Genomic DNA, 17217 nt, shown 5'->3' on the forward strand with positions numbered 1-17217 from the left:
GTATTTCACCAAATAGGATATAAGTATCCAAGAAGTTCATGGGAAGATGTTCAACATCATTCACAATTAAGGAAATGCAAATTATAACCACAGTGAGATACCACTTTATACATACTTGGGTGGCTATAACCAAAACAATGGAAAATAAACGTTGGTAAGGATGTGGAGGTTGGAAGTCTTATACATTGCTGATGGGAATGTAAAGGGTGCAACCATTGTGGAGAACAGTTATATGGTTCCTCAAAGAGTTAAACATAGACTTATCATAGGACTCAGGAATTCTACTCCTAGGTATACGTGCAGGAGAAATAAAACATGTGTACATGCAGAAACTTGTCCATGAATGTTTATTGTCTCATATTCATAATAGCCTAAAGTGGCAACAACCTAGATCTATATTATTAGACAAATGGATAAACAAATTGTGGTACATATATACAATGAAATAATTATTCAGCCATAAAAAGCAGCAAATTTTGATAATGATACAACTTGGGCGAGCCCTAAAAACAATATTCTAAGGGAAAAAAACCACACAAAGGTTGCACATTGTACGATTCCTTTTACATAAAATATTCAAAATAAGCAGATTTATAGAGACAGAAAAACAGATCAGCAGTTTCCAGAAAATAGATAAAGAGAGGATTTAGGACTGGCTAGTTTGTAGGTATAGGGCTCTACTCTAATGATGAAAAGTTATGAAACTATTGTTGCACAACCTTGTGAACGCATTAAGTGCTGCTGAATTATACACTTTAATACTTTAATCTGATTTTTTATAAGTTATGTAAATTTCACTTTGATTATTTAAAAGAACCTTTTAAATGTAGTTCAGAATTGTCTTTCCTTAACTGCCCTTAAAATATCAAAGGAAATGAGTCCAAAATTCAGTCTCTCCAGTAACTTTTCTCCCAGGAAACTTCTGTTTTGTACTCAAAATTCTCAATGTCTCAAAGAGTGAAGGAAAGAATCATTTTATCTTTGAAAATCCTATCATATTCCTAGGTGACATAGAGACAACACATTCTACCACTTATTTTCACCCTACACTGCCTCAGCGTACAAAAAGTGTACTGTGGTGAAACTTGATAACCTACCGCTTGACTTTCCTTTATCCCAACCTTTTTCTGTCTTACTAAGATCTCTTACTACCCAGCTGAGCTTAGTGCTGATACTCCAGTATAACTATTAGGAAGAGAGCAATTTTTAGATGCGAAACATTGAGTAATAAGCCTTTTGCATCTGCACACACATTTATCACGTTTATATATTTACGAGTATGCAGTACTTTCCTACGTTTTATGGTGTATCACTTCAAATAACTCTATTCTAATGGTTTACAGGTATGTAAGCACTTCCATTAATTAAACTTTCTAAAACTTCAGGGAATTGGACTTACAAAACTTTCAATGTGCCTAAAAGTATGCCTTTAGAAACTAACATGTTTTAAGACTTTGGCCACTTTATTTGGGAATTTTTGTTTTGTGAACAAGACTGATTTAATATGCTTAGTTTAATAAATCAACTGTCTTCTGATTTACTGGTGTCAAGTAAAAAAATAGATATCCATTTTACCCCACTTGGATAGTTCTTCTTCAGGTTATGCTGGTTTACTCTTTGACTAAGACAGCATTACATCTACTAGAACATTAAGATCATAAAAATTGTAAATTTGTGTTCAACCAAATTAAAGCATTATTCTGACAACTCTATTTCAACAATCATATTTTGCAGTGGGTAAACGAGAATAGTTTTCAAGATCGTTAGGTAACTTAAAACTCTGAACATATTCCAAATTATGTTATTTAATGGATATTCATTGCATAACTGGATCATTTCTAAGCAAGAAAAATACTGAAGTATTAAATACAGAGCATAAATTTAAGTTTATATACTTTTGGCCTCATTTTTAATATTTTTACAGAGATAGACTGTATATATGTGTGTATATATATATACACACATATATATATACACATATATATACACACACACACACACAATCATTTTTGTACCTTAGAATTTGCACTATAAAGAATGTGGATGGCTGTAAAAAAAAGTCCTAAGATGTATATTTATTTATAGGTTTTGCTGGTCTAATTCAAAATGCTGGTGTATGACAGTTCAAAATTAACTACTTCTTAGTTTTCTTTGTGAAATTGAACTTACTGTGGTTAAAAGCTCTAATTACTATATATGAATGAGAGGATCATAGGAGCCATAATACAGAGAGGAACGATTTTTTATGGAAGGTATAAAATATGTGTTAAGCGAAAAGAAAATATTACTGCCCTAAAGTAAATTGACTATCCTAGAATGACAAAGAAGAAAGTGTAGGATAAAATCTGAATGCATATAGACAATTTTAGAAAGTCTGGAAAAAAGAAATTTCATTTGCCCCTACCAAAGCTGGCTATGTTTTGATAGGTTTAGCTTTAATATCAAATATTATATTCATGCAAAACTAAATTTCGTTTTCTCTCCCTTAAAATGACAAAATTATCTCGGGATTTTTGGTTTGCTTTTAGTAAAAGTTTGCAAAGATTTTTCTTTACCTTCTGAGTAATCTGCCTAGAAGGCAAAGATTCTATGTAATTGAAAAAATTTCAGATGGAGAGGATACTGTCTTCTCACATTTAAAAGATCTAAGATTCTTTATAAGCATGTTACCTCTTATGTTTACTTAAAAAATATTTTACAGCCACTTAAGTATTGTTTTTCTTAATAACTTATGATTTTATTAAATTGTTAGAATCTCCTGAATATTTTGTTATTTTGCCATCCCCAAATCAGATCATAAATGAGAATAGGGCCTCTGGAAAAATACAAATGATTTGTTATCTCACCTTGTAAAAAGAGACATGCTAAAATATTTCTGTTGATGAGCTGAATGGAGGTACTGTCAAATCAGAACAGCTTAGGCTTCTTGAGGTAAAATCCGGAGAGTATGGGGAAATGTTACTTATGTAAATATTTAAGAAATTGCATAATGTTTCCAGGGATTTGCTATTGCCTTCACTGTCAATTAAATCTTTCAATTTACCAGAGTCCTGGTGCTGCTTTGCAGAAAATTAGATAATAGTAATACAGTGTTATACAATTTTAGCTTTTTTTAAAAAAAAATGCAACCTTAATTGCAACTTTGCTTTTTTAATTTGCTTTTAGCATATTCTAGGCCTATGGTTTTTGTGATGTGAATTTGAGCATTCACATCACTTACCTATGGAGTTTTATTAAAATATAGATGTTTAGGACCTACTCCAAACTTAACAAATAGATTTACTTCATAGTCTTGATATGTTCTTGGTACATTCCAACTATATGCTAGCTATATTCATAGTATATTGTATCTCAAACCAGATTTCTTTTTTCACTAGAAAGTAAATTTTATTCAGCTCCCAAAATCTCATGAGCACAAATATGTTCTAACCACAGCCTGCATATTTTCAAGATGGGTATAAGCTTTTCCCTGAAAACAGGCTACTGCCAACACCAAAACTAAGATTCTCCACTTGAGTAATTTTTTTTCTCTTCCCGTGCAATAGAGGCATTCCACTGGTAAAGTTCTTCAGGATATTCAATGAGTATTTCCATTTTCACAAAAACTGTACTATACCTTACTCGCATAAATTCTGTAGAAAAAAAGAATAAGCAAATGACACTCTTTAAATCAAACTAGCTAAATTCTCTAAAGAATTCAATTTGTCTCAGCCCAAAGTCTTGCTTTTATCTCTGATGAGCCTGTGATTCTGCCCCTCTTTTCTGCATTGATTATCTCTTAAGAAATAACTATTAGCAGCCCAGTGAAGATCACTTACTCCTCTTGGATCTAGGGAGGCTTTAATACAATTAGATATTTTTAAATCCTGGCAAGGTTTTGTTAAACATCTTCATACTAAACACAAACATGTGAATTATTTCTTTTGTCATGCATCCCGCTACAGTTTTTGCATGATCTTCTTGTTGGAAACATAGTCTTCTGGAAAGACACGGAAGAAGAAACAATCTTGAATACAAGTGGAAGGGATCTAATTAGGTTCTCCTAACCAATATCTCTGGAAAACTACGAGGATTTCACTTTGGGATTGTATCACGCTGCCATTTTCCTTCTTTGTCTACTCCTTGTCATATCCCTTCTTTTTTATTGACCTTTAACACATCCTTTCCTTATTATCCAACATCCTGAGAAAACTTTTTCTCTTCTCTGTCCTCCTTCTCCTATACTTCCCACTATCCAAATAAAAGAGAGTCATTCTCCAGTGATTGCTACCACACTCAGTCTCACAGATATGTCACCCCCGCACCGGCCCCAACCAAGCTCCCAGGTCTAACAACTGATTATCAACCACAGCCTTTTGCAGGTGCTAGCTGGATATTAACTCTTGACAAAATGCTTCTCTTGAAATCTTCAAATTCATGACTCCACTTCCCCAAGATTAGATATTGGAATAAAATAGGAGCACCTTTGTTCCTGGTAACCATCATTTTATCCTCTACCATTTTCAATCAGTTTTATAATGTTTTACAAAGTATTACCACTTTTCAATCAGTTTTACTTCTCAGTTCTTCAATAGACTCTGGCCTCCTGAGGCTAACCTCAGTAACTATTAATAATACCTACCCCTGGCCGGGTGCAGTGGCTCACACCTGTAATCCCAGCACTTTGGGAGGCCGAGGCAGGTGGATCATGAGGTCAAGAGATCAAGACCATCCTGGCCAACATGGTGAAATCCCGTCTCTACTAAAAATACAAAAATTAGCTGGGCATGGTGGTGAGTGCCTGTAGTCCCAGCTACTCAGGCGGCTGAGGCAGGAGAATCTCTTGAACCCGGGAGGCGGAGGTTGCAGTGAGCCGAGATCACGCCACTGCGCTCCAGCCTGGCAACAGAGTGAGACTCCATCTCAAAAAAAAAAAACCTACCCCCAATAATTATTGATAATACTTACACATGAATCATTGCCTATACCCCCCTATGATATTAATATTCATGTGGTCTAGGTTGAGGTGCAGAAAATGATTTCCCAAAATATAGTGCTTTGTCATGCTAAGTACTTTTGAAAATTAAAAGGCTTCAGAAACAAGCTTCAAAATCAAGTCTCCTCTAACTTTGTCTTGTACCCCATCCCCAACAAAGGCAGGAATAAACTTCTTCCGAAATTGCCTTATATGACCCAGAAAACTTCTTACCAAAAGAATCACAGTTGCCCACTAACCACTTCCTGAATTCTTATTGTCTACAGCAGAAAGAAGATTGAGGAATGCAACCACACCTGGATGGACTTTGTCACAGATAATGCCTACCTCTGGGGACTCATTCAACTTTCAAAGAGAATCATTTCCAAGTTAATTTCTGTCTACCTGGTACATTCATTCTTCCTCATAATCATTCACTGCCTCTTAAAAGAAGTATCTACTTCTCCATCTCCTCTCTTTTATGAAAAAGGGTATGAAAGCTTTGGGTCCCATTGTAGGGTTAGGGTAATCACTGTGATTCTGTGCCCCACCTCATGCACATTAATAAATTTGTATGCCTTTTCTCTTATTAATGGGCCTTTTGTCAATGATTTTCAGTGAACCTTCAGAGGGTGAAGAAGTTCTCCTTATATCAGTAAGCATACATCAGTCTTCCCCACACCATTTTATGTGTGTGTCTTTAGAATTCTTCTCCAACATTTCCAAATATTTAGTCATGGATACAATTGTTGACCATGTACCTCTCTGGAGACTTCAATGATCACTTAAAAATGAATCCACAACAGGATAAGTGAAATAATTCCCTAAGGGGAATAACCTACTTATTTTGTGTATGCCTTATGAGTCATTATACATATTACGGGAATTATACAATTAGAAAATGTGGTTAAAAATCTCCTTACTTGTTTGGTTCCAGTTTTTGATACTACTAACTATAGTAACACTTGCCTTCTGACAAAAGAAAAATAGCTCAGAGCAGCCTGAGTTACGTGAGATATGTGAAATTTTCAGGCCCAGGTCAGGTGCAGTGGCTCACACCTGTAATCCCAGCACTTTGGGAGGCTGGGGTGGGCAGATCATGAGGTCAGGAGTTCGATACCAGCCTGGCCAATATGGTGAAACTCCATCTCTACTAAAAATACAAAAATTAGCCAGGTGTGGTGGCGCGTGCCTGTAGTCCCAGCTACTTGGGAGATTGAGGCAGAAGAATCGCTTGAACCCGGGGGGCGAAGGTTGCAGTGAGCCGAGATTGTGCCATTGCACTCCAACCTGGGTGATGGAGCAAGACTTCCTCTCAAAAAAAAAAAAAAAAAAAATTATCAGGCCCAAAGAGTCAACAGTATAGGACTTCAGTCACACACCCTCAAAACTAATGCCCAGGGGCAATTGTTTAAAAGCATTTTATTCCTGACTAGCTGCCTCACCGATTATCTTCAGGTTCCTAATGTAGGCGCAATCAATATCTTATGTTATTTTATTGTAAATTCTTAAACAACTTAGAAACTGCCTCTTCTTTTTCTTTAAAAGCTGATTTGTAACTGTTGCTGATGGAGTATATATTCAGGTCAACTGAATTTATGCTCCAAAGTTTGGCCCAAACTATTTACTTATATTAATTTTGCCTTACCTTCTTCCTTTTCAGTAGAGACTTCCCATAAATGAGTTGAACCACACTCCGGAATGCAGTTCTTATAATAATACTTTATTAATAAACTACTAACAGCAAACACCTCCATCAGATTGAATCAAATTACTCTTTTAGTACTCTGGGGCACTATTTATTGCCAAAAGAGAGGAAATCGATTTCTCAAAGGTTCTTTGGAAAAATAGAAAAATCTCACAAATGTATGACCTTCTGAGAGCAGCTTTTGCATCATTTAGGATTAATTTTAGTATTAATATTTAGTTGTCCTAAATTAGAGAACATCGCATGTTCAGCTTATCTCTAAAGCTTCATTATTGTAACTGAATACTGCTTTTCAGAAGCCAAATAAAATGCCACAAAAAGCTTGCTAGCTCAAGATAAAAACCATGAAAACATATTTTTTATTTTTATTAAGCAAATATTCATTTGATAAAGAGAAAAAACTAATTTCCTTATTTTATTTTTATTCTTCCAGAACAATTGTGTGTTAAATTTATGTTTATAAATATGGCACAGAGACATTTTTAACAAATAATAGAATATACTTGAGAAACGACATTATACAGGGTAGAGAACTTTAGTTACAATCATATATAATGCTTAATCTAGCTTCTTTACATTTTGTAATTTTGGAGAGCTTAGCTGCTTGTATTTTAGCAGATATTAGAACTTTTTTCTTAATTTCTATATATGTTATAAAACGTTAACCTGTTTAATCTTAATATACTGGTTGATAACAGCTTTTAGGCAGAATTGAAGTACCTATAATATTTCAACTTCCTTTTCTCTTCTGTTTAAGGACAGTGGTAATTCAAGGAAGGTAGTTTTGTTGTAAAATATAACTGTCAGTGCTTGTCATTAGCACCTATTTGTAAACTGAGTACTGAGCACTTAAAGATACTTTTATCAAGTATCCTTGTAAATTCTTTACAAATAGTCAAGTTATAAGTATTTTGCTTACTGAGAACCTTGAAGCTTTGCAAGAATGTGCAACCTTCATTCAATAAGCCCCATGACCTTGTTTTCATTATTACCCAGTATTTCTCATTCTCTCTCTCTCTGCCCTCCTCCCGCATACACTTTTAAATTTGTTTTTCCACTTCTCCCTCTCTCTCTATTTTGTAGTTTCCCACTAGGGTATTTTTAGATATATTAAGAAAAATGTTACCCCCCGCACCGAGATGGAGTCTTGCTCTGTCACCTAGGCTGGAGTGCAGTGGTGAAATCTCGGCTCACTGCAACCTCCACCTCCCTGGTTCAAGCGATTCTCCTGCCTCAGCCTCCCAAGTAGCTGGGATTTCAGGCACATGCCACCACGCCCGGCTAATTTTTTTATTCTTAGCAGAGACAGGGTTTCACCATGTTGACCAGGCTGGTCTCAAACTCTTGAACTCATGATACACCCACCTTGGCCTCCCAAAGTGTGCTCGGATGACAGGCGTGAGCCACCACGCCCAGCCTGAAAAATGTTTTTTTCTAGGCAAAGAAAAGCATTCAAAATATTGTTGCAATTAATGGAATAATGTGACATTTAAAAATTTTAGAAAACAACGCAAAATAACTTATTTTTACCATTCTCACCTTCCAGGGTTCTATCATGTGACCATCCCCTCCAAAATCTATTCACTAGAGGCAATACATGTGGGAATGTTACCAGCAGCAAATCCATATGGGTCTGCAGCAATCTCAATTCTTGCTGCCCCAGAGGAAATAATTTGACCAAGGAGGAGACATAAAGCAAGAGGAGAGACTAAGGCAAGTTTTAGAGCAGGAATGAAAGTTTATTAAAAAGCTTTAGAGCAGAACAGAAGGAAGGCGCGTACACTTGGAATAGGACTAAGCAGGCAACTTGAAAGACAAGTGCCGTGTTTGACCTTTAACTTAGGTTTCTTTGTTGGCATGCTTCCGGAGTCTTGCATTCCTTTTACCCTGATTCTTCCTTTGGGGTGGGCTCTCAGCATGCACAGTGGCCTGCTAGCGCCTGGGAGGGGAGTACACAGAGTGTTTACTGGAGTTGAATGCATGCTCCCTTGAGGTATTCTTCCCTTACCATTCAAATATACCTAGAAAGTCATATACCAGTTGAACTCTCCGCCATTTTACCTCTGAATGCAGACACTTGAGCCCACTCGTTCAACTCCTGAGATCTCATTGGGAAGCTGCTGATGACTAGTTTCAGGTCTGTTCTATTTATTGGGAGACCAACTTGCTCTGGTGCTGCCTGCCACCAATTATTATTTTAGAGAGACAGTTAACAACCACTTCACCATCACCTGATAGTCAGTCACCTGACATTCCTTGTAGAGGGTAGGGAGAGCCCTCTTCTGTCCTGCTCATGCTTGTCTAGCTACCTCCTGTAACAGGAACAATTTGTCCATGAACGTCAAGTGTAAATCTGTCTTTAATTCATGAAAATTTGTGGAACAACTACCCCTAGCAAAGGTCTGTAGTTGGTCCATTGTGGCAGAAGAGAAAAGCCCTGTACTATTTCACTTAAACTACTCAAGATGTTATTAAGGGCCTAAGATAGCAGATAGGAGATAAACATTGCACCAATAACTTGAACTTGAATACTGTTTCACTAAGTAGTGAAAGGTGAATAATGCCAAACTGGGGTGAAGGAGAAATCTGTAGGGCGCAAAGTAGTAAATGGAGGATTAGCTACTATTCCTAGACCACAGGAGCATAAACAAAGAAGGAACTTAGAAAAGTAGAGGAGGCCTTGCCCCTAAAACTGATACTCAGAGCTCTGAGAAGATGGCATGGGTGTTACAGAAATATGTAACCTTCTGGTGAAAAACTTGCCAGACATTTCTCAAAAGAAGACAAATGAATGACCAACGGGTATCTAAAAAATACTGAATATCATTGTCACCAGGGAAGTACAAATTAAAACCACAAGGGTGTATCACATCACAACTGCTAGAATGGCTACCATCAAAGAGACAAACAATAACAAGTGTTGACAAAGATATGGAGAAAAGGGGACCCTGTACACTGTCAGTGAGAATGCAAATTAGTACAGCCATTATGGAAAACAGTATGGGCATTCCTCAGAAATTTTAAAATAGAATTAACATATAATCCAGCAATTCTACTTCTGTGTATATATCCAAAGAAAATGAAATCAATATATTGAAGAGATATCTGCACTCCCATGGTCGCTGCGGCATTCACAATATCCAAAATGGAATTAACTTATGTCCATCAATGTATAAATGAATAGAGAAAATATGGTAGACATACATAATGGAATACTATTCTGCCTTAAAGACAGAAGTAAATCCTGTCATTTACAACAACGTGAATGAACCTGGAGGTCATTATGTTAAGTGAAATAAGTCAAGCACAGAAAGACAAGTACCACATGATCTCACTTATATGTGGAATCTAAAAAAAGTTGAGTTCGTAGAAACAGAGTAGAATGGCAGTTATCTTTGTCAAGGGGAAGGAGAGGAATAAGGAGGTGTGGGACCAAAACATCCAAAGTTTTAGTTAGACAGAAGAAATAAGTTCTGGAGATCTGTTGTGCACCACAATTACTATAGTTAATAATAATATATACTTGCAAATTGCTAAAAGGATTGATTTGAAATGTTCTCATCACAAAATAATGATAAGTAGTTGGTAGTAAGTTGGATATATTCATTAGATTGAGGTTATCCTTCTGCAATGTATACATACACCAAAACATCACATTGTACACCACAAATGTATACAATTTTTGTCAATTAAAAAAATAAAGACATATGTATAAAAGAAAGTAAGAAAGAAAAATCTTGCCAGAGAACACAGAATTCAATTAAATGTCATAGGGTGTAGGCTGCAGATGGAATGCATGAGCAGTTAGCTGCTTAATAGTGGAAGCAAAGGGCTAAGATGAACCCTGAAAGTTGCTATTGTGATAGGGAGAAACTCGTGAGACAAGCTGGACCAAAGCCACAGGACGCACACACATACACACACACACACACACACGTACACACACACATGCACACACACACACACGTATCCTATCAAGTGGATGCTGTACCAGAAACCACACACTGGAAGAAGGAACGAAAGTCATTCCTGTTTTAGCCTAGGCATCCTTCCACCCACACTTGCACCCTTCTGTACGACATTTGAACATTTACACAGCAATAAAACAACTGTATGTGTCCACCTAAAGATAGGAAACTTCTTCATACTTTTAAGGTACTCACTGTCTCCCCTAATAAAGATACACGTGTCCCAGTATTATTGTACCTACTGTTAGTTATGCAAATTTTTATTGAAATTTATTGAAAATCTCATTTAATATTCCATTACCTAAACATTATATTGTAAAGGTAGCATCAAACAGTTTACATAAAATAACAAAGGAAAGAAGTAGAAAGAAGGAAAAAGTAGTTAATCAAGCTTCTATATATGCTAATGATTGAAATGAAATATGCAAAACTACTACTATCACTTTTGTAATTGGTCACAAGGTCATTGTGATATCTACGACTTGTTTCCAGTACCCGTTCCATATTTTCTTTGCTTTCAGCCAGAATCCCAGATTGTCTGGGTTCTTTCCTTCTTTCTTTTTGGTTACCGTAATTTTCTTTTAGCCTTTATATTGAACATGGAAGTAATAAGGAATATTCAAGAGAAAAACCTGCGGTCCAGATGGAATCACCTCTGTCCTCACTGCATAGCAGCAAACCATCTTTCCTTAGGTAATTAGCATCTATTATTCTAGCTTGGAGAGTAGCCCCCTTTCTTTGCTTTTTGCTTCAGTGTTATTCTGAACCCATAATTCCCACGCAGCAATCTCACCTTCAATTTAATGAAACCAATGTTTGTGCACTGGTGGAAACATTATCCCCTTTGAAACTAAGACTTCTAAAACATGAGAGCTCAAAGGTGCTTAGACAGAAAATAAACATTCTGCCTGGGGATTATGAGGTACATCAGAGGGGGAAAAGACACCAACACTTCACCCCTTTATTCCAGGACTAATTTGCTCTGTTCACAAGAATAAATGTGTTGCAAGACCACACCATATAATGGTCTTTGATCAAAGCATAAAATGTATCCGTAAGACAGAATTCCATCAATTCAAAGGGTTGTCCTGTACTGTCATTGTACACAAGTGTTCAGTAAGTACTTTGAAATTTCTGTTAGGACAGGCACTTTGGGTGGTGCGATATGAGATAAGTAAGACCAGTTTACTCATTGGGCACGACTACATTGCTGTAATTCCTTTACTGTGAAATGAATCAATTGCTCAGAAGTAATGCTATACAGAATATCATGACGGTTGTAAAGTCCTTGGTAAGGGTAAAGCTTTAATAAGGGGAAGTCTGTTTTCTTAAGCCCGGGCATAAGTTCTGTCCTGCTATTATTCATAAGCCAATTGAAAAGACACTGGACTGGTTAGGGAAAAAGACACAAATATCCAGAAGGTAAGTCATTTGGTCGACCCACGATTTACAGTGGATTTAGCAGTGGATGTCTTTTAGTGGATATTAACTTGAAACACAATATTTTCATCATCTGTGCACATTTTGAGAGATTCATCTTTTCTGGGATTCTTTTATATCAGTCTTTCAAGCTTATTCCACTTCAGCCTGTGATCACCCAATCAAACCATCAGCAAGTATTCATGAGTCAATGTAGATCAAAAATTCTGGCCATTTTCTCAAAGTGGACCACAAATGTATAACTCTATGGTCTGCCCACTGGAATAAATTTTCGTCATTGCTTTCCTTCAAAGTCAACATTAATTTGTGTGGTAATGCAGCAGGCATGCACTTTTGGGTGGTACTGGAATGTCATACAGAAAAATATCCAAAGCAAGCTTGGACATTTTATTCTACATTAAACTACTTGTAGGGAACTACTCCATGAGGTCAAAGATGCTGTGATTTTACTATTGCCGGTAACTATATACACCATCACTATTTACTACGGGTACCTCATATATATGTATATGTAAACAGAATATTGCTTGGTTCCCCTTGTTTTTGAGGTACAAAAAGATCACATCACATTATGTATGCTTTTCTGTGATTTGAAAAGATCACATCACACCGTGTATGCTTTTCTGTGATTTGACTTTTTCACTTAGCATTATGATAATAAGATGATACATGTTGCTGCTTGTCTTTATGTTTCAACCATTTTCACTAATATATGCTATTCCATTAAGTACATATATGACAACTTATTTGTCCAGTTACTGTCAGTAAATATTACCTTAGTTTTTTCTGTTTATCTACTCTGAAATTTCTTTTATATGTCTCCTGGTGCTTAAGGTTTATTTCTAACATTGTTGGAGAGTGCATTGTACATGGTGTCTGATTTATACATTTTTAAAGTGTACTTTTATATATTTTACACAAACATATTTACATAAACTCATGAATACATGATGTTTTTCACAATTTAAAATAATAAAAAGGTACACTGCATGCTAAGTCAATAAATAACCTCAATTTATAATTGCGTTATAATAGATTAATTCTGTTCTTCCCGTTGCCATATAATATGTATATTTAAAAAGATATTTCTGTTATAAATAAATTACGTTGACAATATTTCTTTCCCACATAGTTGCTCAACCTAATTCGTGTTTGAATTAATACCATTAAGCCATTAATAAAATTGTATAGTCACAAGTTTAGGAAAGATTGGTAAATCTGAAAATAACAAGTGTCGGTGAAAACTTGAGCCAATGAGAACGCAAATACCTTTCTGGTGAGAGTGTAAGCTTGTATTCTTAGGTTGGAAAATAATTCAGCACTATAATGTGAAGATAAAAATTTACATACCTAAATAACGGTACATATCCTACAAGAATCGGAGTTTCACAAACATTCTTACATGCATTTTCTGTTACATATGTACAAAGACTGAAATTGCTGATTTATACCTTCTATTTATTGTTTCACTATGTAATGCCAGTCGTTTTAGAAAGTGGGTAAAAACTTTCACTCTTAGGAATGTTCAATATCCTCTTGTATACCCAAACATTTACCATTATAAATCTGCTATACCTTATAGAACATAAATTTTTATAAATATATCAATTGTAATTATGTATAAAATATTTTTAGTTTGTATTTCCGTGACTTAGCAGGGTTGCATGTTATTTTATAGTTTGTGTTTCATTATTGTTTGCTGTTGTCTGAAATGGCTATTCGTTTCCTTTCCCTTTAAAAATATTTGTCTGTTGATTTGTAGTAATTCTTTACATCTTTTGAAAGTTAATTTCTTATCAGTTATAAGTCACATATGAAGTCCATCAGGGCTTTTCTTTCTGCCTTTGTGTTTATGACTTTTGATAACCAATAATACTTAAATAATGATCCATTTTGCTCTTTATAGATTGTACTTCTGTGTCTAGTTAAATAAAATATTTTCATACTTTCTGTTTTAAAAAATCCTCAGCCAGGCACGGGGGCTCAGACCTGTAATCCCAGCACTTTGGGAGGCCAAGGTGGGCGGATCACGAGGTCAAGAGATGGAGACCAGTCTTGCCAACATGGTGAAACCCCACCTCTACTAAAAATACAAAAATTATCCGGGCGTGGTGGTGCATGCCTGTAGTCCCAGCTACTCGGGAGGCTGAGGCAGGAGAATCCCTTGAACCCGGGAGATGGAGGTTGCGGTGAGCCGATATCCCGCCACTGCACTTCAGCTTGGCTGACAGAGCAAGACTCCGTCAAAAAAAAAAAAAAAAATTCCTCTATATCGTCTTATTAAATGTAACAGTTTACATGTGTATTTTAGTCATTAGTCTACCCATCTTATTGGTAAGTACAAGTCTATGCCCAGTAACTTTAATATCTTAAAAGCATGTTTTTTTATGTAGTTTTTTCCATTTTATTTTTATAAACTTGAAAATTTAGTTTCTTTCTTTTTAAAATTTTCCTTATACTAGCTAGTCTGTCCAGTCATTTCTTATTTTTATAGGAGTTTATGCAGCTGTTTCTGAACTTTCTGTTTTTTTTTTTTTTTTTTTTTGAGACACAGTCTGGCACTGTCGCCAGGGCTGGAGTGCAATGTTGCCATCTTGGCTCACTGCAACATCCACCTCCCAGATTCAAGCAATTCTCCTCCCTCAGCCTCCTGAGTAGCTGGGATTACAGGTGCCCGCCACCATGCCCTGCTAATTTTTTGTATTTTTAGTAGAGATAGGGTTTCACTATGTTGGCCAAGCTGGCCTCGAACTACTACCTCGTGATCCGCCCTCCTCGGCCTCTCAAAGTGCTGGGATTACAGGCGTGAACCACTGCACCGACCTCATTTTTTAAAGAATAAACTTTTTCATAAATGCATCTTTGTTCTACTGTCTTATTCTTTTAACTTTATTAAAATACTTTATTTAGCATTTCATCCTTCTCTTTTTTTTTACCTTTTTACTTTGAATTTTTGCTATATTTCATTATCTACTAGGTTAAGTATTTAGTGCCATGAATTTTCCATTTAACACTTCATTAACTCCTAAAGAGCCTTCTGAGTCACAGTTTTCTCATCCTTATATCTGCAACTCCTTATATTTTCCTTTGGACAAAATATTGTTTAATAAGAAATATATTTATTTTCTATTTTTCTAATGTTTCAAATGGAAGGTTTAAAAATATTTAATATTCTGTTGCATTGTATTTAAGGAATACTGAAAGTTACTATTTCCACTTTTAAAAATTAGTTGTCTTTACTTTCTGGTCCCATGTATCTGCTAGGTTAATTTTGGCCAACATCCCATGCTCTCTTGAAAAGAAGGTGCTTTCTCTAGTATCAGTGTAGCGTATGTAATAAATATATCAGGGTTTGAAAATATGTGGTATATGCATATATCATTACCTTTACCTAATTGATAATGTTGTTTAGTTTCTCTATACTTTTAATATTATTCAATCTACTTGAATTGTACAGCATTGATCATTATTAGTTTATGTCTTTCTGTTATCTCCTATAATTTACTGTACACAAAATTTGCAGCCTAGCTATTTCAACAGTCTATGCTGCTACTGTGATCCTTGCTGGAGATACTTTTGTATTGATTTTTGTGTTTGCTGGGAAGTAGTGCACATGTGTTTCCCCTTATTTATAACCAAGCGTGTTAAGCTCCATTTTTATTAAAAGTTTTGTCCTTTTCTTGTATGACAAATGTCTATATATGTATGGGTCAGCTTCTAGGCCCTCTTTTCTATTGAATTGCTCAATATATCTCTTCTTCCAGAATGCACAGTAGTAAACACAATAGCTCTAAAACAATTACTTTGCTAATGTATTATAAATATCTTTTCTCTGTCTTATCTTTGTACTTTTCTGTAGTAATACAATATGAACTTGCAGCTCCTCCCTTCAACAAGCAGTGGCTATTTTCCACTTCCTGAATCTTGATGTGCTTGTAGTTTGCATTGGCCACAGGAATATGGTGGAAGCAACATTGTGCTAGTCTTGATCATCAGCGTTGTGTCTATTCAACACTGCGTTGAAATGTGAAGGTATCCATGGTCACCTGCTGGAAGAGGCATGTGGTCCAGTAAAAACCATTGCTCCAGCCAATAGTCAGCCATTTCTCTGTTGTTGATTAATTGACCTCAGATATATGAATAAGCTCAACTGAGATCAGCTAATCATGGCCAGATCAGCAAAACTCCCTAGCTGACACAAACTCGTAAGTAATACTACATACTTGTTATTTTAACCCACTAAGTAGTGTGCTGCATTTACCCAGCAATAATAGATTATTGACATATGTTAAAATTTGATATGGTATTAGTTATCGATATTTTGTTTTGTGCCCTGTACAATTTGTTTAGTTTTTTAAAAATACCATCTAAATAAAACATAAAATATTACTTTATGTTTTCTAGAAGTTTTGGCATTTGCCCTTCTCATTTAAGGTTTAAACCAGTTTGGCACATTTGTGTAAGGTGTGACATAGGGCTTAATTCAATTTGTTTCAAATACAGAGAATAATTTTCTTAGCAAAATTTAGTCATGATTTCTTCACTTATATATAGTGCTACCTATTTCATATGTTGAATCTCTTTGTAAGTTTTGACCTGTTTTGGGCTGTCTATTACATTCTATTGCCCTTTATTTCATTTTTTCTGTGCCAGTAACAGTCCTACTATCGCCTTTTTGTTCTTTTTTATGTGTATATTGCTTATTTTGGTTCATTTTGTCATATACATAATTTGTAGGATTAGTTTGTCAAGTGCCTCAAAGAAATCCTGTTATCATTTTGATTGGAATTGCATTTAATGTAGAGAAATTGTCACTATTCCAATAGCTTTTTAACATCCAATAACAGCATATATATTTGTATCTCTTTCATGCTCAGTGTTTTTGATTTTTTTCTCATGAATATTTATGTCTGTTTAACATAAATTATATTCTGAAACACTTTCTCATTCATCATTAGTCTAACCAATCTTAAATTTTTCTTCAAAATATAATTTAATCCCATGTCCTAAAAGCATTTTTGGTCATCTACTTATTTACATGCCCTCCACTTAAGGCTCCAGGTGCTGGTAATTTGTCTTTTTCATATCTATTCTTATTTCCCCCATGCTTCTGATCTGCATTTTAGAGAACCACTTTTGAAAGGATA

Source organism: Gorilla gorilla, chromosome 3 (assembly GCF_029281585.2).
Source record: "Gorilla gorilla gorilla isolate KB3781 chromosome 3, NHGRI_mGorGor1-v2.1_pri, whole genome shotgun sequence".
In the NCBI taxonomy this organism is placed as follows: domain Eukaryota; kingdom Metazoa; phylum Chordata; class Mammalia; order Primates; family Hominidae; genus Gorilla; species Gorilla gorilla.